General features: G+C 43.4%; 1 protein-coding gene and 1 pseudogene across 1 annotated transcript in view; one reads left to right on the plus strand and one right to left on the minus strand.

The window, feature by feature from the left end:
* LRFN2 (leucine rich repeat and fibronectin type III domain containing 2) overlaps positions 1-23,909 on the minus strand; it is a 1,621,598-nt gene that overhangs the window by 409,583 nt on the left and 1,188,106 nt on the right. The window lies entirely within an intron of this gene.
* The window catches only part of LOC144762198 (uncharacterized), a 158,493-nt pseudogene that overhangs the window by 41,492 nt on the left and 93,092 nt on the right, over positions 1-23,909 (plus strand).

Consider the following 23,909-nt stretch of genomic DNA (forward strand, 5'->3'; position numbering starts at 1 on the left):
GCCGAAAGGAAATGGAGGAAATCGTATGACTCTGAATCCAAAAAACACTATACTTCTGCCCAAAAAACGTATCACAGGGCGGTCTGCAGAACAAGTGCGTCATACTATGCCGAGGAGATCAGGAGCAGTGCAAATCCCTCCAAAGCCATTTTTAAAATCCTGAAAGACCTCAGTACTAGGAAGATGTCAGGACAGGCCCCGTCCTACAAAACCTATTGTGAGAACTTGGCGACCTTCTTTATTGAGAAGATACGCATGATATATAAATCCTTCACAACCAACGTCCTGCCGATTGCTCTGAGTTCTGATATGACTCATATCAGACCCGAGCATATCAATAAACTTATGATAATCCCGGATATTAGTCAGGAGGCATTCACTATACTATGTGGAAAAGTTAAATCTGGCTCTCCAGCAGACCCCTTAAGACCGGCTCAATTCAGGGAAGCGCCTATTCTCATTCTTGAACCTCTCTGACATATCACTAACTCCTCTTTGAAATCTGCGGTGATACCTGCAAGATGGAAGCAAGCCTGGGTTTCACCAATCATAAAAAAACCTCTTTAGACCCCACGAAACCGGAAAATTTTAGGCCAATTTCCCTGCTCCCCTGGCCTGCAAAAGTGACGGAGCCACACGTCAATAAAATACTTACCAGCTTCCTCCAATCCAAGAACACTCTGGACGCCTCTCAACACGGCTTCCGAGCCGGTCACAGTACCGAGACGGCGCTTTTAAGCGTGACGGAACATCTTCGGTCCACTTTGAACTCGGGTCAAACGGCGGCGCTGATCCTGTTGGATCTGAGCGCCGCCTTTGACACTGTCTCGCATACGATTCTGCTGTATCGGTTGGAAGAGGCGGGCATTGGAGGAAAAGCCTTGGAGTGGTTCAGAGCCTTCCTAACGGGAAGAAGCTTTCGGGTTTCCACCCCACTATTCCTCTCTAAAGCACATACTATTGACCAAGGCGTTCCTCAGGGCTCGGCTCCCAGCCCCACGCTATTTAATCTTTATGTGCAGCCACTAGCTGCGGTCACTAAGCTATGGGAACTTGCAATGGTCTCATATGCGGATGACACGCAGCTAGTGGTAGCCCTGACTGAGGAAACCGGCCACAATGCCACCAGATTTAAATGCGGACTCTCGGCTGTTGCAGACTGGATGACGCTCCACTGTCTGCAGCTTAACGCCAGCAAGACGGAGGTTCTACTAGTGGGGAAAAACACATCTGCCTGAGGAGGACATTGGTGGCCTGACACTCTGGGGAACCTCCCTGTTGCAAAAACTGAGGTAAAAAATCTGGGGGTATGGATCGATTCCTCTCTCAGTTTCGGCACCCACACTAAGAAAACAGCTGCTACGTGTTTTGGGATTCTACGGAACCTTAGACCGGTCCTGAAATTTTTTGACCCTCATACCCGCCACATCATAGGGCAATCTACCATTCTCTCTCGTCTCGATTATGCCAGCTCCTTGCTGTTAGGAGCTAATCAGGCAGAGATTAATAGGTTACAGCGGGTTCAAAATGCGGCAGCAAGAAGCCTTGTCGGCTTACCCCGTTTCCTCTCAGTAGCAAGTACCCTGAATAAGCTACATTGGTTACCAGTGGCCAAACGGATCCAATTTAAGGCTCTTTGCCTTTCATTCAAAATCATCAAATTGGATCCCCCACCCACTATCGGTGCACTTCTTACCCCCTACGTGCCCCCTCGTACTCTGTGATCGGAAGGCCAGAACCTTGTTACTGTTCCACGTGTGAAACGCTCAAGGACGGGCGGACATTCCTTTCGCTTCATGGCTGCTAAATTGTGGAACTCTCTGCCATCCTGGATACGCAGCCTGAAAGATCTGCTCACCTTTAGAAAAGCTATCAAAACTCACCTTTTCCCCCAGTAAGCTCTGGATATGTTACTACTTGGAGTGACTGAGGTCAACTGCTTCTTTGTTTTTTCAGGAAGCACCGGGATGCCCCTTAGTTGGGGCCGCTGAGCGCTATAGAAATGTTAATAACATAACATAACATAACATACTGTGTGCAGTCTTACAATGACAATTTGATCTTTTGGACTCAAAATGACTATCGTGATTCCAAAGGTAGCACAATAAAACACAAAATGATCTCGGTTCGAGTGGCTGAGCTTAAAGAACGGCTGCCACTAGTCTTTGTGATTCATACTCTTGGTCACCACCGTGTTGGAGTTCACGCTGCTGGTAATAGTCTCGCTGATGAAGCGGCGAAGGTAGCAGTACTGGCATATGTAGTTACAGCAGTTACACGTTCCAAAAGTAAGATTGATGATCACATCTTGGCAGCTATTGCCGCAACAGAAAAGGGAAATAAATACCGAAAAACAAAGTTTGGAAACTGTCCCAAATTGAAGCTGCTTCTAGGTTAAGAGCTATTGATCAAGCTAATTTAGAAAAAGTGCTTGCAGTTGTAGATAATAGCATTAACACAATTTCTTCCTGAATTTATACATTAGATAATATTGTTTCTTCTGTTGTTGGTATTGTACAAGATGAAGTCTCAGTTTTGTACCATGGTCAAAATCAATTGCGTTCTATTATGCAGTTTGCATGAACTTTACAAACGTTAAAGGCTGGGAAAGTGCCTTGGGACTATATGAACACTTCTTCGTTGTTTTTACCATTTAATCTGACTGTTAAACAACAATTCATATCAATGAAAGATGCTACATTTTCACTACTGCATATTGAAAAGTTAGAACCTTTACCGTTTTCTGTGGCTGAAACAATTTCTGCAGTTTGGCTTATTCATGGGTTAATAACACTACCTTTTCCACTGTTTAAATTCGAAGGATGCATGAAACATTATGCCATTGGGAGATATGAACTATTAGGTAGCGCATATCTCCATGAGGTTTGGTCTCTACCTTTTACCTATAGGTGCCTGAGGGAGGGTACAGAAGTTTATTTGAAGGGTGACAATTGCACTTCAACTCCTGACCACTCATTGGTCAGTAGGAATATACAATTGCACAGCGTGTGTAATTCAAAAGCCCCGAATTTGGCCTGTATTCTAAAAGGTACACCCGCCCTGTCTATTACACCACCTTTCACGTTGTTAGCGAACTGTAGTTATTTATTATTAAATAATGAAGATTGCTGTGGTATACTGGCAGGAATACCATACATAGTGAATGTCTCCCAACGTGTAGTCTGTTGTAAGAATGTGCTGTTTCCTGCTCCGCATGGGAAGCTCAATGTCTCCATCTGGCCTTCCATTCCGACCTTGAAAACACAGTTCAACAAGAAGAGTAGAATAAGGGCTCTTTTGTCTCAAAAAGAAGTCACTCTTACATCTGCACGTGAAACGTTCGTCCTTCACGTAGCTAATACTCGTACCGATGTACATGGCTTATTAAATACTGATCTCCCCTACATTTTCGAGCGTTGATTCATACTATATTCAATGCCTCGTCGACCTCGGGCTTGGCACACAATTTTAAAGTAGTAAGTTCTGGCCTTGTGACTTCATTCCAAACTATATTTGGTGTGATACTGGCATTTTTTCATTATATTTTTTCCAGCCTCTTCGGCGGTTTACCGTTGATTCTCGCCTTGGCTACTGGGGTACGGCTGTTAATTTGCTTACTACAAAATGGTTGCACATTTTGTGCCCCACGATGATCTGCCCCGGCTGCTCCAGCTTCGTGACCGGATGCTTGAATACTATGGCTCGCTGCCTCTGGCAACTTTGAGTGTGGCATATGGTTTATCTTTCCGGTTTTCATACTTTACATACATGCAGCCAGTTTTCCACTGCCTGGATTGCAGTTTTGAATGGGCTCTGGATTTGTGTCTCTGCAATACGGTGTCTCCTAACCCGTATTATGATCTACTAATGAATCCCTTAGCTGCTCATGAACTAGACTTCACTGGTTTCGGCATTATGGCCTGCGGAGCAGCGCATGGAGTCCTAGGCAATTGGAATATATGGACTGCTGCCCATGACTTTCTGGCACACAGTTATCTTGAAGAACACCCGAGTTGTCCTATGATGGTGCTAGAGGCCCCGGCTGTTGAAGAACATGTGTGTTCTTTTCCATTACTGAATTGGATGGCTGAAATGTTCACTGACGATAACAACAACTTCCTATTGGAGGCAGTTTCAACGTACTGTGCCTATACGCCGTTGGATTGAAGTGCGATTTTTACCTGCTTCATAGACACGTAATGGACTCATGATTTTTCTTTGCATTTTTTTTTTTTACACAGTATAGTGGTGTTTTGACACAATATACCCCTGTTGGGTTTTTAATTTGTTTTTGGTTACTAATTCGGAATTTACAATTATCCAGTTTGGCGATATTTTGAACTTGGTTCTGTCTCATTCGAACTTGAACTCTGCGTTCTAAAGATTGCCCCCACTTCTGGTGCATTCTACCATCAAGGGAGGGTGTAGTGAGGACTGGGCCTTGTTGCGCACATTGCTATGTTAACAGAGGCTTATTAGAAGTTTAAACGCCATTTTACCTTTTGCTGCTTTTGCACATGACATTGCATATAACTGTTTTTGTAAGTTAGGCTGTGTGAATTCCTTCACATGAGAAAGGCTTGTTTTGGCATCCCTTGACTTACATCGCGACCCTAGTCTGCACAGTGAGTGCTAAAGCCTCCAAGGTGATCATAACAAGGTAAATTTTGTTTGGGCTGATCGGCTCACGTTTTAGACATAACATTCATGCAGCTGCAAGCCAATGGAGATTCTGGAGCTTTTAATATTGCACTGTAGGCATGACTTCAGGCACTTGGAAGAATTCCTTTTCCCAGAGAGACAGAGAGCATTTGCAGATCCTGATGTGATTCATTCCTGCTTATCTTAGAGGTATGGGGTCCCCCACACAAGCCTAAGAGACCTATATTTTATATAACAAAGGGGCATATTAACAAGCCCCTTATCGCTGCGTTATCGGCACTTTTCTGCCGATTACACGGCGATATCTGCATCGCCCTATTATCAAGGCAATGCTTAAAGCCACGTTAATTGACTTAATGGTACCTTGGTAAGAGGGCCCCTTTCACGATAAACTCATCGTGAAAGGGGTCATGCAGTGGGTGTTGCGGTGGGCGTTCCACCGCAACACCCATTCACTTCGATGCTGCCACCTATTATCAAGCTTGGCGATAATAGGTGGCAGCTCCGAATTTAAGAACAGGTCAGACCTGTTCTTAAGGTGGCGAAATGAGGAGAAATGCTTCATTTCTCCTCGTTTTTGCTTTTTCCATGTGTGCTGCCTTGCGCAGCACACATGGAAAAAGCAAAATGCGAAGGTATCCCTTCCTGTACATAAACAAACCTCTTTTTAAAAATGCCAATTTGTAACTTACATGTGTGCTGCATAAAGCAGCACACATGTAAGTTACACAATGGCATTTAAGCTTTGTTAATGTGCAGGAAGGAACTCCTTCCTGTACATAAACAAACCTTCCCTGCCTGCGCTGGCGTTAAGTTGTAAAACTTATCGCCATCGCAGGGGGAAACGGTAGGCTGCACCATATCCTTGGTAATATGGTGCAGCCTAGCGTTTCCGAAGTGGCAAAGAGAGGCGTTAAGCCAAGGCGGCTAACACCTCTCTTCGCCACTTTGTTGCTAATATGCCCCATAGTTCCTAGCTAGGGAGGGTGATATACTAGGCACTATAAGACCTGTTTTCACCATCATTGTAATATGATTTCTCCTTGTGTGTTTTATGGAATTGTAACAATGCTGATCATATTATTTCTAATCATATGTCTGCTTATGTTAGCAAAGATACTGCATCTTAGAGCACGTCGTTAAAATAAATATTTTAACCTTTCCCATGTCTCTTTTTACTCCTGTTGTGTACTGGTATGAGAGTATAACAAAAGAGTGTTCTTGCTTCTCACCATTCCTGAGTATAACCTAAGTTGCATGTTCTGGGTTGTCTAATCATTGGTTCCTTTGCTATAAGACGAAGAGCTAATGTGACACTGATGCTAGTCGGTTAGGGTTTCTAGGTACTAAGGTGAGTTTTTTGGTCCACCACAATTGACTGAAGTCCCTGGTCTCTGTGCACAGTTCTGTGTAGGAGCAGAATCCCTGCATCAGTTGCAGAACTTTAAAAAAAAAAAAAAACATATGTCAGTATCTGTGTGCCTTTGTAACTTCCACATTAAAATTTGCAGCCGGGTTGCGCCAAAATATTTACACAAATCCATTGTACGATCTTAGAAAATCTAGGCCCTAGTGTTGATCTCACAAGAAGACGTACGGTTTTGGTGGTGAACTTCAAATCTGGAGAACCAGGTTTGAGTCTCAGAAACCACGCTCAACATCCTGTGATTCTGGGCGAATCACCTATTCTCCCCATGCCTAACAAAAAATGAATGTGTCCTCACGCAACTGGTGCTCATGTGAAGCGCTCTGATACCTGATTCCGGGTCAAGTTTGCGCTATATAAAAACTTCGAGAAAGAGAGACTACTGTGTTTTATTAGCCTTCATTCTTACAAGTGACTAAAAGCCTGTCCAGATAGCTGTTCTGATATAGTGAAGCATCACTGTCATTAAATATGTGCCTCAATGTGTGCAAAAATCAGTCACTATAAGTAAGTAATCACCTACTCAATCCACCTACAGACTACACGATGAAAATACTCTATGCAAAGTTTCTCTTTATTGCTTTTACAGGATTGCCTTTGGCAAACATCTAGTGACCTTAGATGAAAGGACATGGGAGCATCATCAAACTCAGTTTGATATTTTGATGGTGGAGGCAGCAAAGGGCAGACCATGGAAAGAAGCAATGGCAAACCCAATAAGTTTCTCCTACGTGAGAGCTATTGGCTTTGCTAATGTATTTTAGCCATATTGTACAGCAGAGTGGAGTGGAGTAGAGTAGCAAGGCGTGGCATGGCATAGAGCGGTGTGAAGTGGCGTAAAGTGGTGTGAGGTGGATTAAAGTGGCGTAGAGTGCAGTGGTGTAGGGTGAAGTGGAGTGGAGTAGAGTTGCTGGGGGTGAAGAAGAGTGGCGCAGAGTGCAGTGGCATAGAGTGGAGTGGATTAGAGTGCCGTGGGGTGTAGTAGAGTGGCATAGAGTGCAGTGGCATGGAGTGGAGTGGAGTAGAGTGGCTTGGGGTGGCATTGAGTGGAGCAGCGTACGGTGGAGCACAGTGGAGAGGAGTTGTGTTTAATGTAGTGGCACCAAGCAGAGTAATGTGGCATATAGAGGGCTGGCATAGAATAGAGTAAGCAAGAGTGGAATGGGGTACACTGGAGTGGGGTGAAGTGGAGTAGAATAGAGTGAAATGGCACGGCGTGGAGCATTGTAGAATAGAGTGAAGTGGAGAAGAGAGGCGTAGAGTAGACTGGTATAGAGCGGAGCGGAGTGGAGTAGAGTGGCATAGCATAAACAGTGTAGAGTGAAGTGGAATAGAGTAGAGTGGCATTGAGTGGAGTGGTGTAAAGTGGCACAGTGTGGAATTGAGTTAAGTGGTGTCGAATGGAGTGACATAGAGTGGAGTATAGTGGAGTGGAGTGGAATATAGTAGAGTGGAGTTACCTGGCAGTGGCGCAGAGTGCAACGGCATAGAGTGGTGCAGAGTAGAGTTAAATGGTGTAGAGTGCAGTTGTGTGGAGTGGAGTGGTGCAAAGTAAAGTAGAGTAGTGTACAATGAAGTGGCGTAAAATGCAGTGGCACAGAGTGCAGTGGCATAGAGTGCAGTGGTGTAGAGTGGTGCAGAGTATATGATAGAGTGATGTAGAGTGCAGTAACCTAGATGGTAATGGCAGAGAGTGCAGCTGCGTACAGTTTAGTGTTGCAGACTATAGTAGCATAGAGTGCAGTGGTGTAGAGTGCACTGGCTTAGAGTGCAGTAGTGCAGAGTAGAATGGCATAGAGTTCAGTGGAGTAGAGCACAGTGGGTCAGAGTAGAGTGGCACAGAGGTCAATGGTGTAGAGTGCAGTGGCATAGAGTGGTGCAGTGTAGAGTAGAGTGGTGTAGGGTGCAGTGGCATAGAGTGGAGTAGCGTGGCATAGAGAGGAGGGGAGTGGTGTAAAGTGGAGTTGTGTAGAGTAGAGTGGCACAGAGTGTGGTGGTGTAGAGTGAAGTGGCATAGAGTGGTGCAGAGTAAAGTGGCATAGAAGAGGCTAGAGTAGAGTGTCATGCAGTAGAGTGGTGCAGAGTAGAGTTACGTAGAGTGCAGTTGCGTAGAGTGCAGTGGCATAGAGTGAAGTACTGCTGAGTAGAGTAGAGAGCAGTGCGGCAGAGGACAGTAAAGTGGCTTAGAGTGCAGTACTGTAGAGTGGAGTGGTGCAGAGAAGAGTAGAGTGATGTAGAGTGCAGTGGCGTGCAGTGGCATAGAGTAGAGTGGTGCAGAGTACCGTATAGTGGAATAGATCTCAGTGGCGTAGAGTGCAGTGGTGCAGACTAGAGTAGAATGCAGTGGCATAGAGTAGAGTGGAGCAGGGTATTGAGTAGAGTGGTGTAGAGTTCAGTGGCATAGAGTGCAGTAGTGCAGAGTAGAGTAGTATAGAGTGCAGGCACATAGAGTGCAGTGGCACACAGGAGAGTGCTGTAAAGTGAAATGACAAAGTAGAGTGGTGTAGAGTGCACTGGGGTAGAGTAGAGTAGAGTGGCGTAGAGTGCAGTGGCCTAGAGGAATGCAGTTAAAGGCCGACATCAGGAACACAGTTCAAGTTTCATAGTATCCTTAATCTCTGAAGAGAAGGCACACTCATAGGTTGTGTCAATGTTTCACAGCGGCACTGCACTGCTGAGCACTGTATTTTGGAGAAAGTAGAAGAAAGCAGCACAAACAATGTTTTACTGTGTAAATGATATTTGGGGGACAGGGATAATGCTGCAGCTTTCTTTATTTGGAAGCCAGGCAGCAGGATGACAGTCACACTTTACAAGTATTTGCATATTCTGTGCCACAACGACGAGTCTATTCTTGGTCATGGATGAACTGATTTGCTTGAGTTCTAAGGCAGTGGTGTGGGAGAGAAAAAAAGCAATATGGAAGGGGTCGGTGGGAGGATAAGAAGCTATGTGGACGGGGATATGGGAGGCGGACTGAAAAGACAAGTACTCATTTGCAGTGCTTGACCCCCCCCCCCCCAATAATTGATCCAAAAATGAATGCAGTGGAAAGACACAAGAACTTAGTCCATGCTCCAAGGGAATGGCCAGACACAAAAAGATGACATGACGCAGGCATGCCAAGACTATCAGGAGCAACGCAAATGAGAGCGACGCTGAAGCAAACCCATGGTAAGCGGTAGGAGGGCTGTAAGTCCACTGTATGTAAACAACATGTTTCGCAGAGCTCTATATGTGAAAACATAAAATGGCTTCCCTAATCATTTTTTGCTCAGTGGAAATAAATACAACTTTATCCTGTGGTTTCAGTGTGAATTCTCCTTTGAGCTGTTGGGAGTGGGGTTTGTGGGGTGAGAAGTAAAGCTTCGTTGGGTAGTACTATTACTTTATTTATTTTTTAATCAACAAAAACATTTTCAACAAGTTCACAAACTCCCTGCTTAGTATTCCAAACACTGTGGAAAGGTAAAAGAGAAACAAATCAATCTTGTACAACGTAAAGGTCTCGTTGAACTATTCAAAAATGGAAGTTCATGGGGAGATTCTCGCAGGCCCGTCAAGAAAACAATTTAAGACAATGAATCGCTCTTAAAATGCTTCCTGAGGTGGTTCTGACAAAAACTGCGTGAGCTCGTGTCTGTGGAAACAGAAGAAACCATCATCACGGCGCGTGAGGGCCAGCAAGATGGCGGGAGGGTTTGATGGCGCTGCGACGGGTCGTCGGAGGCCTGCAGAGCCTTTCAACTGGAAGGCAGACGAGTGCGTCATTCGGCACGGTACAGCGGTTCGCCTTGGCAGCTGTTATGATGCCAACTGCCACACACAGTTTGCGTCTAGGAAGCACATGTGTGTCATCTGCAGTCATCAAGGGTCGTTTGCAGACATTTTAGTGGTTCCCATGCAGTGATGCCCAGCTGAGGAACATTCCTCCACACGGTGGGCCTAATTCTAAAAAAAAATGCTGAAACTGCAGGTGTCCGGTCTCGCATGGGTGCATGTTTCTGACTTATTAAGTTTGCAAATGTTGTCCAAGGGATATCTGGAAACTCAAGGGTTTTCAGGCGCACCCAAAGACGTTTATGAATCCATTTTTGCGCAAATAAATATATATGCGTCTGTTTTTGTGGGGAAAAAAACTTCAAATGTCTTCCTTTTCTTTATTTTCCCCGGTGGAAATCTCCTTCCTTTTTTGGGTTGTTCTCTCTCTTCTTACTCAGGAAAGTCATGTACTCTTGACTTTGTCAGGCGTAATCTCCAACCTCTTCTAGTGACAGAGGGAATGGAGGAAAATTACAAACCTATGTATGAGGGCATTCACAAACCTACTGAGTATTGCATCCAGTGAAACCCACTTGCTGCTTGCCCAAACCTTTTTTCATAGATTTACTCTCATGAGAGTCTTTGAGTAAATCTTGGTGTCAGTGTAAACCCAACTTTTTAGAATAGCACAAATGGTTTTTCACAGTTAAAAAAGACAACTGGGTCCTGTGTATTTTGAGCGCTCCATCTTATGAATGATGTCACAATAGATCTCAAAGCCTGCACAGACATCATCAAACAAAGGAACATTCTATAATGACTATCATTGGCAATAGCTAGCAATATTAGACTGGGCAAAGAGAACTTTGGGGCATATTTACTAGGAAACTGTATGAGCGCTGCGTTAAGCCAAGTAGGCTAATGTCGTGTTCGGAGAGTTTCCAAACACAGGGATGTGCCGTATTCACAAAAGTACGGTGCACCCCTGCCTTTCCCTTAGTGTGGCACTAAATGTAGCTACCTACCACCAACGCAGGCACTCCTGCAGCATTGTGCAAGGGTGTCTGCGTTGCAGGGAAAGATTGTTTATGTGCAGGAAGGTGTCCCTTCCTGCACATAAAAAATCAGTAATAGTTTTTTATCACTTCTATGTGTGCTGCACAATGTAGCGCGCATAGAAACAGCAAAAACGAGGAGAAAAAAATAATTTCTCCTCATTGTGCTATGTTAAGACTAGGTTTTCCTGGCCTTAAGTTTGGCACTGCCCCATAATTACGCCACCCTTGTAAATATGAGACAGCGTCAAAATCACTGGGTGTTGCGACGGAACGCCCACCGCACACAGATTGCCCACCCCTTTCACGCTAAGTGTAGTGCGGAAGGGGGCCTTATTCATGTTAACCCATGCTACGTGGAAGGGCCTATCGCCACAGAATGTCAGAAAAAGTGACGTTCCTGTGGCGATAGGGGCTTGTAAATATGCCCCTGTGTTTTTTCTCTACAGAAGGTGGCCCCTTTAAGGTGGAGTAAGGAGTCTGGCTGACTGCCGCCAAATGTTCATCACTTTTTTATTTTATTGATTTGAAAATTAAGTAGCCAGGAGTGCCAAGTGTCATAATGAAATGAATTCTGTGACCAGCGCTCATCAATCTGCAAGCTGTACCTCCAGGTCTTGAGGCCAGAGAGACTGAGGGGTAGATTTTCAAATATTTTGCGCTGGGTTCCCATTACTTAGCGCCAAGGGGGCATTACATGGGTGTTCCCAAGCAACCACCCATGCCTTTTGATTAAAAACCCTACCCACCAACAAGTGTAGACAGGACTTAGCGCCAAAAGTTAACGCCATCTGAGAGGAGGCGTTTAGAGGAGAAATATTTTAATTTGTCCTTCCTTTTCCTACTTTGCCTGCGCGAAGCACTGTGCAGCACACATACAAAGTGTTTGAACTTGTCTAGGCATTGTATTTTGCACAGTAAGGGTACCCTTCCTTTACAAAACCTATGGTAGACTATGTGCGTGGCGCTCGGCAGCTGAAATCAGTGCTGGCGCTAGGGAGAGGGGATGAGAGAGCCATATCTCTGAAGATATGGTGCTCTCCTGTTCCCTCCCTGTCACGCAGCGCAGCATTTTTGGCTGCTGTGATGCGTTGCTTGCCTTCTTTGACAGATCTGCCCCTACGTCTGACATCTGTTGGTTGCCCTTTACTACCTTTCTTTCCTCACACTCATTATTATCTTAATTTGCTTTACCTTTCCTCTTTTATCTTTCTTACTTCTTCTTTATCCCCTTTTCTTTGTTGCCCTCCCCTAAATCAAAGAGCTACATTTTGAGTTCAACATAGACCTTTTAGCACACTTCCTGACATTTCTTTTTTTCCATCTTATTTTATCTGATTGTTTATCTGATTGTTTCCTCCTGCTTTCTGACTTCTCATATGCTGTGTTATTAATGGCTGCTATCTTACTAGCACCATGAATATTGCTCATTGGCCTAATAGGGGACGTTGCACCCAGCCCCAACTACGATTATAATTGTTGACATGACAGATCAAAGACAACATTTGCTAAAATAAAGATCATGAAATCTAAAAAATAAACTTTGACATGAAATGGCCTGAGATCCCCAAGATTCTGCTGGGCCGAAAAGCAGGGAATAGAGAATGATGATACTTCGATTTTTGTAATTTTGGTCTTGATTTATTAGTTAAAATTTGCTCTATTAGTTCCGAATCGGTGTGGTATTATTCATGTTGTGTTTTTACTTTATTACTGTTTGAAGTTTTGTACAACTACCTAAGTTAAGCCTGACTGTTCTGTGCCAAGCTACCAAAGAGTTTAGCACAGGTTAATTTGGGGCTTACTTGTGACTTCACCCTGACAAGGATTGTTGCTGCTATTTGGATTTCACCCCCTTCAACCAATGACCCAATTTCTGACACAGCTCATTAGGAGTTTAATACTATTGATGAGGTAGTATATCCACATGGAATCAAATGAGTGGTAACTGTTCCAAAGTTGGGGTGCTGAAAGTCACCCACACTCAGAAGAAGAGAAGGAAAAAGTCAAAACAAAAGAAGGAAAAAGTCCTAGATCTAGAGATCGCTAGTAAGAGGCAAGCGCATATCTTGTCTCTTGTTGCCTTCACACACACGAGGGATGTCGTGCTTCATCATCGGGTGTTTGCTCCTCATCGCCTGATGCTGCCATGCCCTTCAGGTCCTCAGAAGGGTCACTTTGGCGGAGATTTTTTTGTTGAACAGCCGTCAGATGAGTGTGGGTGTGTGGGGAGCGAGTCCTATGTGAGTGGTGAGAAGGTGCGTGATAGGTTAAAACTGGCTAAGGGGTGCCAAGGATGGAGGAATTTATTAGGAAGGTTCCCTTGTCAAAATAAAAGACACCTGAAGATTGTTGGTCACTAGAGCAGGCGTAATGTGCCTAAGTAACTGAAGGTCAACTTGTTTCGCGCCTCGCTGTTCATAAAGATCCGTGGTGCTTCATCAGGACCAAGAAACCGTGAAGGTGACAGTGAGAGTGAGTGATGGGGTCAAGAAACCCTACTACATCAGGGCAGGCCACATCTGTGACTAACTACAGATAGGCTTAAACTAAATAGTTAGATGCCGCTCCTGCTGCAACCTAGTAGCAAGAAGAGAGTTGCTCCATAGGCTAGCGCGTGAGAAATCCGCACCTTAACGGGAGTTTCCGCTGGTGTACTGGCTCTTAGCACCTACCCGCCATCACTCCTGCCTACGTATATCCACATGCGCAATTCATGCTACCATGCAGTAACAGTACTAGGCAATTTTGAGTGAACCCCATGGAATGGTGAACCAGATTTGCTGATTGGAAACTACACAGAATTTTCAGTTCCATTCAGATTAAGGCATATACTAACCAACTCCTTCGAGCAGGTGATAAATCTATGAGAGGGCCTCTCTGTGGGGCGGTGTTGGTGAGTGTAGGGAGTAGGGGAGAGAAGGTGCAGATATGTTCTTGTTGGAGGTGCATTGAATGTTCGATCATATTACTACATCCAGAGTTAATCAGCCGATAGTACCAATCCGAGTTACGCGCTAATAGTGAAAGCTGTTAATGCCATTCCTGGACCAACGGGGACTGAAGATGACTCACCCACGGACTGAATGTGACTCACCCATGGACTGAAGATGACTCACCCACGGTAAGGAGAAACGCAGGAATGGCATTAACAGCTTTCATTAGCTCTTAAACTCGGATGGGTACGATTGGCTGATTGTACCCATTCCTTTCCTCTGACAGATTTATAAACACACCACGCTGAACTGTCACGATCGCAGCGAGGCCGACGGACACTTCCATTAATCGGAGTCTCTACGTGTTTAAGAAAAAGGTATTGGGAACATGGAGAGATTGCAATTACTGCTTGTTTCTTCAAGACCCTTTGTTAACGTTCACAAGTATATTTACTTCAATCATCTCTCCCTTGGCAGATTTATGTTATTTATGACCACTATCACAACACGCCCACATGTCTTTTCTCCTTACCGTGGGTGAGTCATCTTCAGTCACTTGGCTACTCCGAGTTATTAATTTTTCTTTTGCTAATCTGATGTGTAAATCGTCCCTTTGTGTGTTTATTCACAGTACTGGGAAATGTTCCTACAACTTCGTGATACATTTACAGGACTACTATTTTAACCAATTTATGATTGATCAACTCTTGGTTACTCACCTGACAGATTCCATGGTGAGCCCATTTTAATTTCTTAGTTATATTTTCGGAGTCAGTAAGGTACCTCGAATCAGTTGAAGCAACCCCCCCCCTTCTTTTGATAGACTCCATTTAGCACGGCCACTTTTATCTAATAGTATCATGGTTATTTTCAGATGCCCCTTACCCCCGTCCTGAAGAAGACCCGCCGCTGAGGACCATACTAACCCTTATGCACCAGGGTCGAAACATTGACGCCCCCGAATAGGCCCACACCCTTCTCCTGACCCCCTACACTTGAAAAACAGAAGAGTTTATACTGTGAAAATAATAGTCTAAACCAAAAATGTACTATGTCTTACTGTATGTATAGGGGTAGACCTGAATTGTGATGAGAGACCGTTTTTTACTTACACTTGAAGTTTTTTTAAACAATTACTGCCTTCTTTTCCGCCTTTTTTCCTATCTTCTCTCACACGAGCACTGATCCTTCACATACCACTTCCTGTCTGAGTATAACCATGTGGATATGACATTGTATATGTCTTTTTGGATAAAATACCATATATGATTGATTAAACTGTGTTTTCAATCACTACCCTAGTGGCCGTGTAATTGAAATGTATGTTTCTGTATTACTGTACGTGCCTTATTGGATATATATATATATATATATATATATATATATATATATATATATATATATATATATATATATATATATATATATATATATATATCCTTGCAGCCATTTATTGCTACAACTATATATTTAAAAACTAATACTACGTTAGTCTAGGACCACTTGTTTTTTGTATCGACCAATACCCAGGTCCTTTGACTTTACTGGGTCACCCCATTTTCATATTGCCATTTCTGAGCAGGGATTCCTGCGAGGGTTTTGTATAAATGTGTGTCTCTTTGTGCTAAAGTACTGTCACAGTATATATGTGTATTTTGTATCAATCTGTTACTTAAACTGTATTCATCTGGACATGTCTGAAAAAGAAACACTATCCTATAGTGAGGACTATATTAACAGGCTATTGCAAGCGCAGGGCAGCAGTAGCTTCTTGGGATCCAACTCGACAAGTATTGACCTCTCTCTAAAAGAGAAAGTGAACAAACTAGAGAGACTTGAGGAAAAACTAGACTACATGGGCATGCATTAACTAAATACTTGAAAGCTAATGTGATCCCCCTTGGTCTTCAGGTTCGTAATGAGCCAGCAATTTATGTGGACAATCCAAAATTCAGGGGTAACTTCAGTTTCATCTCAAACAACTGCTCCAGGCACTGGATGGTGCTTGGGGTTAAAACAACACTAGAAGAGGTGGAACGTTTAATGAAGGAGATTTCTGACCTTAGGAAGGAAATAATTGATGACAAGGCTTTAGTTAACGCCAAAGAAGCTCGGGAATTTCTGGAAAGGACTCTTAAGGACTTTGGCATTTATGCCCAGTCTAACAAACTTGAGAAACTTGAGAAGGATATTAAATCCTATGACAAGAAGGTAGCTTACCCCTACTTAGCAGAAGATTACTATAAGCAGTAAACACAGGGGAGGTATTCCACTAGAGGGCGAGGGGGGTACAGGAGATACGCTACTTTCTCGGACTCCTCTGCTGCCAGTGGATCCGACGATGAGGCAGATAGACCTAGCACCAGCACAACCACACCCCAGTGCACTAACTATTCAAACAATCCTTTTTTAGAAGAGGAACAATGGGAGAACCATCGAGGGAGAGGTCGTCCCTGGGGATAACCCAGGGGACGGGGATTCTCCAGGGGGATGGGTCAACCCATGTGGAACCAAGGCAGAGGCAGCGGGAAGAAACAGGTACACTTCCGACATGAGACCCATGGGGACATCTAAACGAGACGCCAACACTACAGGTGGTAAGATCGACGCCTGTAAGGCATGTTAGCCCTCTTATCAATCTATCTGAGTATGTCCTAAAACCAGAAGAGTGTGCCATTTTGGAAAAGGGCTTATCTTTCGTGCCCACGAACACACCCAACACCTTCAATCTAAAGATTGAACTCCACCAATTTTTTCGTAAAGTACGTCTCAAACATTACTTTAACAAAGTACCCCACAAACCGAGATTTTCTAACACAGGCCTACGCCCCCCAACCACCTTCACTCCACCAGTCCAGCTCATGTCACACAGGATTCTAGCATATGAGCTGGTGGTTATGAGGGATATCAACACACTACTCAAGGAGAGACAGTATGTCAAATACAATACTTCTAAACTAGAACGTCAGGCACTGGAAACACTTAAGAACAATGTTGACATTGTTATTAAACCCGCGGACAAAGTGAGGCTATCATGATCCAAGGTAGGGAGGACTACAAAACTGAGATATTAACCCAACTTGGGGTAGAAGGGAATTACTGCAAATTGAGAATGGATCCCACCAGGGATATCTTGAATACCATCAGACGTGTAACTGACAATGGATTGACACAAGGTTTTCTGAGGAAACATGAACATCTGTACCTTAACAATGAGCAACTTAGGATGCCAGCCATATATACTCTCCCTAAAGTGCACAAACGACTACCTAACCCGCCAGGGAGACCCATCACCTCCGGGTGCGGGTTGGCTCTAGAACCTCTCTGTAAGTACATTGATGTTTTTCTGAAACCTATTGCAGAAGGTACTACAGCCTACTCACGTGATACTATGCAGGCCATACAATTGGTAGAAAAACGCCTTTATAACCCCATTGAGAACATCCTAGTGACAATGGATATAACATCGCTTTATACAAGCATCCCACAAATAGAAGCACTCGATACCATCAGAGTAGCACTTGACAAACGCCCAAGACCATGCTACGTTCCCACCAATTTCATAATTCAATTACTTAAGATAGCAATGACAAAACATTTTTTCTACGTTGAGGGAAACCATTATGTGCTGACTAAAGACGTGGCCATGACGGCAAGTTTTGCCCCGGACCTGGCCATTATTTATATAGATGCATATGAACACACACACATCTATAGTGAAACCAACCCCTACAGAGACCATGTCTCTCTCTGGCGTCGATACATCGATGACGTCCTTATGATATGGAAGGGAAGTACTCAACAATTGTTGGATTTCCATATCTGGCTCAACAATCGATCTCTCGATATCCAGTTCTCACTGGAATCAGACAAAGTGGCCATACATTTTCTTGACATCTCCATCTCAATTAGGGAGGGGGGGTAAACTCCACACTACCCTCTATAAAAAAACGAGTGAGAGGAACACCCCCCTACAGTACTCCAGCCACCATTCACGCAACCTTAGGGACAACTTGCCGTTTGGCCAGTTCCTAAGGTTGTGTAGGAATTGCAGTAAGATAGAGGACTTTTTTGTAGAGTCAGCTGGTCTGTTGGAACGTCTCAGGGAGAGGGGATACCCCAAAAACCTACTCAAGAGGGCACAGAAATGAGCCTGGTTTTGTCACTGGGAGTTCCTTATAGAACCCAAGTCGAAGAACATAACCAATAAGGAAAGGATTGTATGTGCCACTACTTTCTGTACCAAGAGTAGTGAGGTAAGGAAGATTGTCAACCAACATTGGCATCTAGTGGCTGACGAGTTTGGAATTATGGATCCCCCAATGTATGCTTTCAAAAAAGGTAAAAACGTAAGGGACTTTGTGGTGAATTCACTTTTACCCAGAAAGACAATAGAGGAGCAGACGCCCCTATGGAACATCCCACCCATTTTGGGTCACTATAAATGTGGGTCATGAAAGGCTTGTCCTCTCACCAAGGAACTGAAACATTGTACCTACAACACCTACACTCACACACTAAGGCAACATACCAACTGCAATACAGCTGGGGTCATCTATGCCATATCATGTCCATGTGATCTTTTGTACATAGGACAAACGGTACAAAAAGTAAAGTGTCGCATCATGCAGCACTGCAGCAGGATCAGATGCGGCACACAAGGCGCACCCCTGGTAGAACATTTTGCCACCTTTGGACACTTGGCTGAGAGTCTAAGGTGGTGGATCATGGAGAAGGTACAGATAAACCCACAAGGTGGGAATTTTGCGAACACCATGAATGTCCGTGAGTGTAAGTGGATCCACATCTTTGACACTGTGAATAGGGGCCTGAACGAACATGACATGAGGAAATCACCAAACAGATAGGCCTTCTGAATAATGGTTAGGTACACCTTTATGTTGTTGCTGTTTTCAGGGGGCCCCTGGCCCACCTATCCAACTATAAATCTGAATGGACGTTGTTGCTGTCCTCGGGGGCCTTAGGCCCAAAATTTTAGGACGGGACCATAGGACCCTGGAAGGAATGTACACCACGAATCCTATTTCTAGATATGACCAGAGACATTTGTGCATGTTCTCCGTCATTCACATGCTGTTTTTAACAACAATATGAGCAGAGACTTCTGTGTATGTTCTCCGTCATATACATTGGCTTTTCAACATGTAGTTTGGTACTGTTTATTTATGTCATTTTTTTGTAATATAAATGTATTCTGTGTGTAGCAACGTCAAATATATGTTTGGTGAAAGGGTTTGTGAACCACCCATAATGCTGCGACCACACTCCTCTATGTCGCTTTTCATTTACATTGGGACGTCTTTATTATCTATGCACCCAGTTGTGTTTTTTTTATTTTTATTTTTATTTTATTTCGCCATGTGATAGCCAGGCATTTGATTATGTGAAATCTTGATTATGTAAAATCCTGATAAGCCCGCTGCACTTCTCATCCACGCTACGCCAAACAGTTCGTCTTTTCACCCTTTAAATTCGACCAGCGCATCACGTCACCGCATGAGCGCCCGGTCCCATATGTGCACGTTGACTGTATAAATCCGGTTGGAACCGCCGCTCGCTCTCTCTCGCAGCGAGGCTGATGGATGCGGCTCGTTTGTTTCAGAACCTCCTGAATTCTCCTAAGGTATTTGCAACCAGGAATGGCATTAACAGCTTTCACTATTAGCGCGTAAACTCGGATGGGTACGATCGGCTGATTCTACCCATTCCTTTCCTCTGACAGATTTATAAACACAACACGCTGAACTGTAACGATGGCAGCGAGGCCGACGGACACTTCCATTAATCGGAGTCTCTACGTTTTAAAGAAAAAGGTATTGGGAACATGAGAGATTGCAACTACTGCTTGTTTCTTCACGCCCCTTTGTTAACGTTCACAAGTATAATAACTTCAATCATCTCTTCCTTGGCAGATCGATGTTATTTATGACTACTATCACAACACGCCCACGTGTCGTTTCTCCTAACCGTGGGTGAGTCATCTTCAGTCAATTGGCTACTCCGAGTTATAAATTTTTCTTTTGCTAATGTGATGTCTAAATCGTCCCCATGTGTGTTTATTCACAGTACTGGGAAATGTTCCCACAACTTCCTGATACATTTACAGGACTACTAATTTAACCAATTTATGATTGATCAACTCTTGGCTACTCACCTGACAGATTCCATAGGGAGCCCATTTTAATTTCATAGTTATATTTTCGGAGTCAGTAAGGCACCTCGAATCGGTTGAACCCCCCCCCTCTTTTGATAAACTCCATTTAGCATGGCCACTCTTATCTAGTATCATGGTTATTTTCAGATGCCCCTTGCCCCCGTCCTGAAGAAGACCCGCCGCTGAGGACCATACTAACCCCTATGCACCAGGGTCGAAACGTCGACGTCCCCGAATAGGCCCACACCCTTCTCCTGACCCCTACACTTGAAAAATCAGAAGCGATTATACTGTGAAAATAACAGTCTAAACCAAAAATGTACTATGTCTTACTGTATGTATAGGGGTAGGCCTGAATTGTGATGAGAGACCGTTTTTTACTTACACTGGATCTCATATACTTGAAGTTTTTTGAAACAATTACTGCCTTCTTTTCCGCCTTTTTTCATATCTTCTATCACATGAGCACTGATCCTTCACATACCACTTCCTGTCTGAATATAACCATGTGGATATGACATTGTATATGTCTTTTTGGATAAAATACCATATATGATTGAATAAACTGTGTTTTCAATCTCTACCCTAGTGGCCTTGTAATTGAAATGTATGTTTCTGTAATACTGTACGCGCCTTATTGGATATATATGTATATCCTTGCAGCCATTTATTGCTACAAGTTTAAATTTAAAAACTAATACTACGTTAGTCTAGGACCACTTGTTTTTTGTACCGACCAATACCCTGGTCCTTTAACTTTACTGGGTCACCCCATTTTCATTATGGAATAGAAATGGTCACTGAGTCATGTGCACACGATTAGGCCACCCATACATGGTTTAATTATGTGTGAATGTAAATATTTCTTACAGGTGATACTTGTTACCCTTAGGTCGATTATTCTGTAGTACTCTTTTACAAACTCTTATATGCCTTTGTGAATTGGACAGAAACATCTAAAATGAGAAAACGTGGGAAACATTCCTATACAATTAGTACAAACAGAAAGGACTATCCCCACTTTGCAAATTTATTAATAGGGAGTTGGACTTTTTGGGCCAGATTCAAAAAGGCATTTAATGGAATATAAAAGAATGCTCCTATAGTACTACTTCGCATATTCATAAATTATTTTGTGAATATAAAAATACAGAAATCCAAAAGCCAAAAAATGTAGTTCATTAAATACAGAGTGTGACATCATCCGATGCTGAGGCGAGGCTTTAGTCATTATGGTGGACATTTAAGTTTGGGTGCCAGCGGAGTTGCCCGCAGTGTTACGAAGTATATGTAACCCTGCTGAGTCTGCCGCTGCTCTGAGGTCGCTCAGATGGTACAGTATTGGAAACAAAAATATCATGGGACAAAATAGTGTGTAGAGAATATTGAGGACAAAACTATCATGAAGGTAAGTTTCTATAGGTAAGCACAGTTTTACTGTATATATAACTCCACATACATATACTTTGATGATATAAATATCTTTAAGGCACGTAGATGTGTTTAAGAATGGTAAATCTATAATACCTATTTGCACTTACCTTCTCGATATTGGGTCCATGATATTTTTGACACAATATTCTGTCCACATGATTTTTTGTTTCCAATATTCTGTCAGTCATCCGACCCAGGCTTGCGAATTGGTATAAACTGTGAGAATTGTTACCATCAGTCAGGTAGTCAGGTTAGACAAGCCTCAGGATTGCTGTGTGTTGCTGACCCTTGGCTCCCCCTTAAACTGTGAGAGAAGAAAAAGAAATGGAAGCTCTGAAGCACCCGAGTGAGCTCCATGCAATGGATGTGCCAACAGCACAAGAAGGCCCAGAGAGAAGCCAAGTGTGGCTAGAAGAATGGCCAGTGTTGGCATTCTGAGAAACACTGGTCTTCTGGGCTCTGGAAATGGGCTCTTACTGGCTGCTGCAGTAAGCATCAGCGGAAGGCTGAGTGGGCATCTCTTGTCTGCTGTCATGAAAGCTGCTGCAGCGATGCGTGCACTGACCATGGCGGGCCACTTATAGCAGACAACAATTTGTTCTGAGCAGTTATGTGGGTCATACAGTAAAATTAGTAGTTTATGATTCTAAGAGTTGATGAGTAAGCAAAACACTTTATCTGGAGCTTCGCTTTCTTGTTGCTTTATCCTCTCAGTGTGAAAATAAATCTATGGGCTTGATTTACAAAGGTAAAGTTACACTTTTATGTAAGTTCAACACTTTTTTGGTATTCACAAACTACAAGTTTAATTTTTACTAATAGTAATTGTATGACTAGAGAGGCTCTGCACTTGTGGCGGAGACTAAACGCAAATAAGATAGCTCAGCTGTGTTTCATTGTGTTATTAGAATATTGGAATGTTGTGAGCTATATAGAAGGGCAGCGGGCCAATAGCGGCCCTTCATATGTTTAATTTATAACATTCTACCCTTAACTGCCGAAATGTTGTAATAGCTTTACAGTCCTTCCATCTCTGGCTACATCGGTTGTTGAGGTCCCTCTTCCTCTTTATAGGCTTATAACTCAGGTAGAAGATCTTTAACAACCGGTAAGGCCCTCAGAAGCACACTTTAATGCTAGATTACATTATAATCACCAGTAGTGTCTGTTGGTGATAGTACAAAGACCCCAATAGGCAAAAAGGACCCATATATTGATAGCACCCTGAATGTATTAAATGACATGGGCAATCTTTATCACTAGGTTATAATCCTTCTAGCTGGATTTAGTATCATTCGTTCACTGTGCCAATCATGCACATTTCTCAACCAGTGCGACCAGTGGCACTAGTCTCATAAGGTCACAAGTCAGTAACATATTTACATTCACGTCTGCATATACAATTACCCAATGCACATGGCTGCTCTTTGTAGTAAACATCAATGTAAGCATCTGCAGAAATGACTCTACATCAGTAACCTTAGGAGACTAGATCATACTTAATCCAAAATGTAAACCATAGTAAAATGCCATACTTCAGTTACTTGGGGGTTACACTGGTGAGGTAATGCTTGAATTACTTAACAGTATTGTTTATTGCTCTGATTCACCCTTCCTTATACCAGTCTGTACACTCTGTGGGGGATATTCACACAGGGGCCCAAGAGCTCTCAAGACCACACAGGACCTCAAGGGCCCTTAGAGGCACACATGGTCTCAAATACCCTCAGGGCCATGCCAGGCCTTAACGGCTCTTATTTCATCTAGGAACAAATTCCTGATGTAGTAATTTCCCACCCAAAATTACTGATACCACATGGATTGACAATACTGGAATGCAACTGTTTCAAGTGTTATATGAGTTTTCTCCATGGAAATTTCAAGGGACCTGCTTGTTACTTCAACAATCTCTGCAGGCATTTACCAAATTCTGGACCTTTTTCCACAGACAAATTCCGCCCGTTTACACCTGGCATAGTGTTTGCTTGAAAATCCTCTGAAAATTCTGCATCAAAATTGAACAGCAGCATTTATTACTGCGTTGCTTACCGTCCTTATTTGATTGGAAAATCCAGCTTCCGGAACTGGGAATTGCGAGTCACTTGGAAAAAGTTGTCAAAGCGAATGTTGACACTGCTCAATGGGGGCAACGCCTACTGAGGGTCAATTTCAGCTATCAAAGGGATACAATATCACTCACTGCACTAAGGAAAATCTCTTGTTCAGATCTGCTATAGCAATATATTAATATTTTACTCTGAAGAGCATTCTAGTTTCTTGGTGGCCTGGTGATATACTGGTTTTCATGGACCTTTGGACATCCTTTTACACAGTTGGTCATCCTTTGCTCTTGTATCTGCTGTGTTCGTCATTGTTCAACTTTTCAAAGTGGCCTGCCTACAAGAATTTATCTGGGATACTTTGTTTTGATTGCTTTTAGCATGTGGCTTTCCTTGGGA

The sequence above is a fragment of the Lissotriton helveticus genome, chromosome 6 (assembly GCF_964261635.1).
Source record: "Lissotriton helveticus chromosome 6, aLisHel1.1, whole genome shotgun sequence".
NCBI lineage: Eukaryota > Metazoa > Chordata > Amphibia > Caudata > Salamandridae > Lissotriton > Lissotriton helveticus.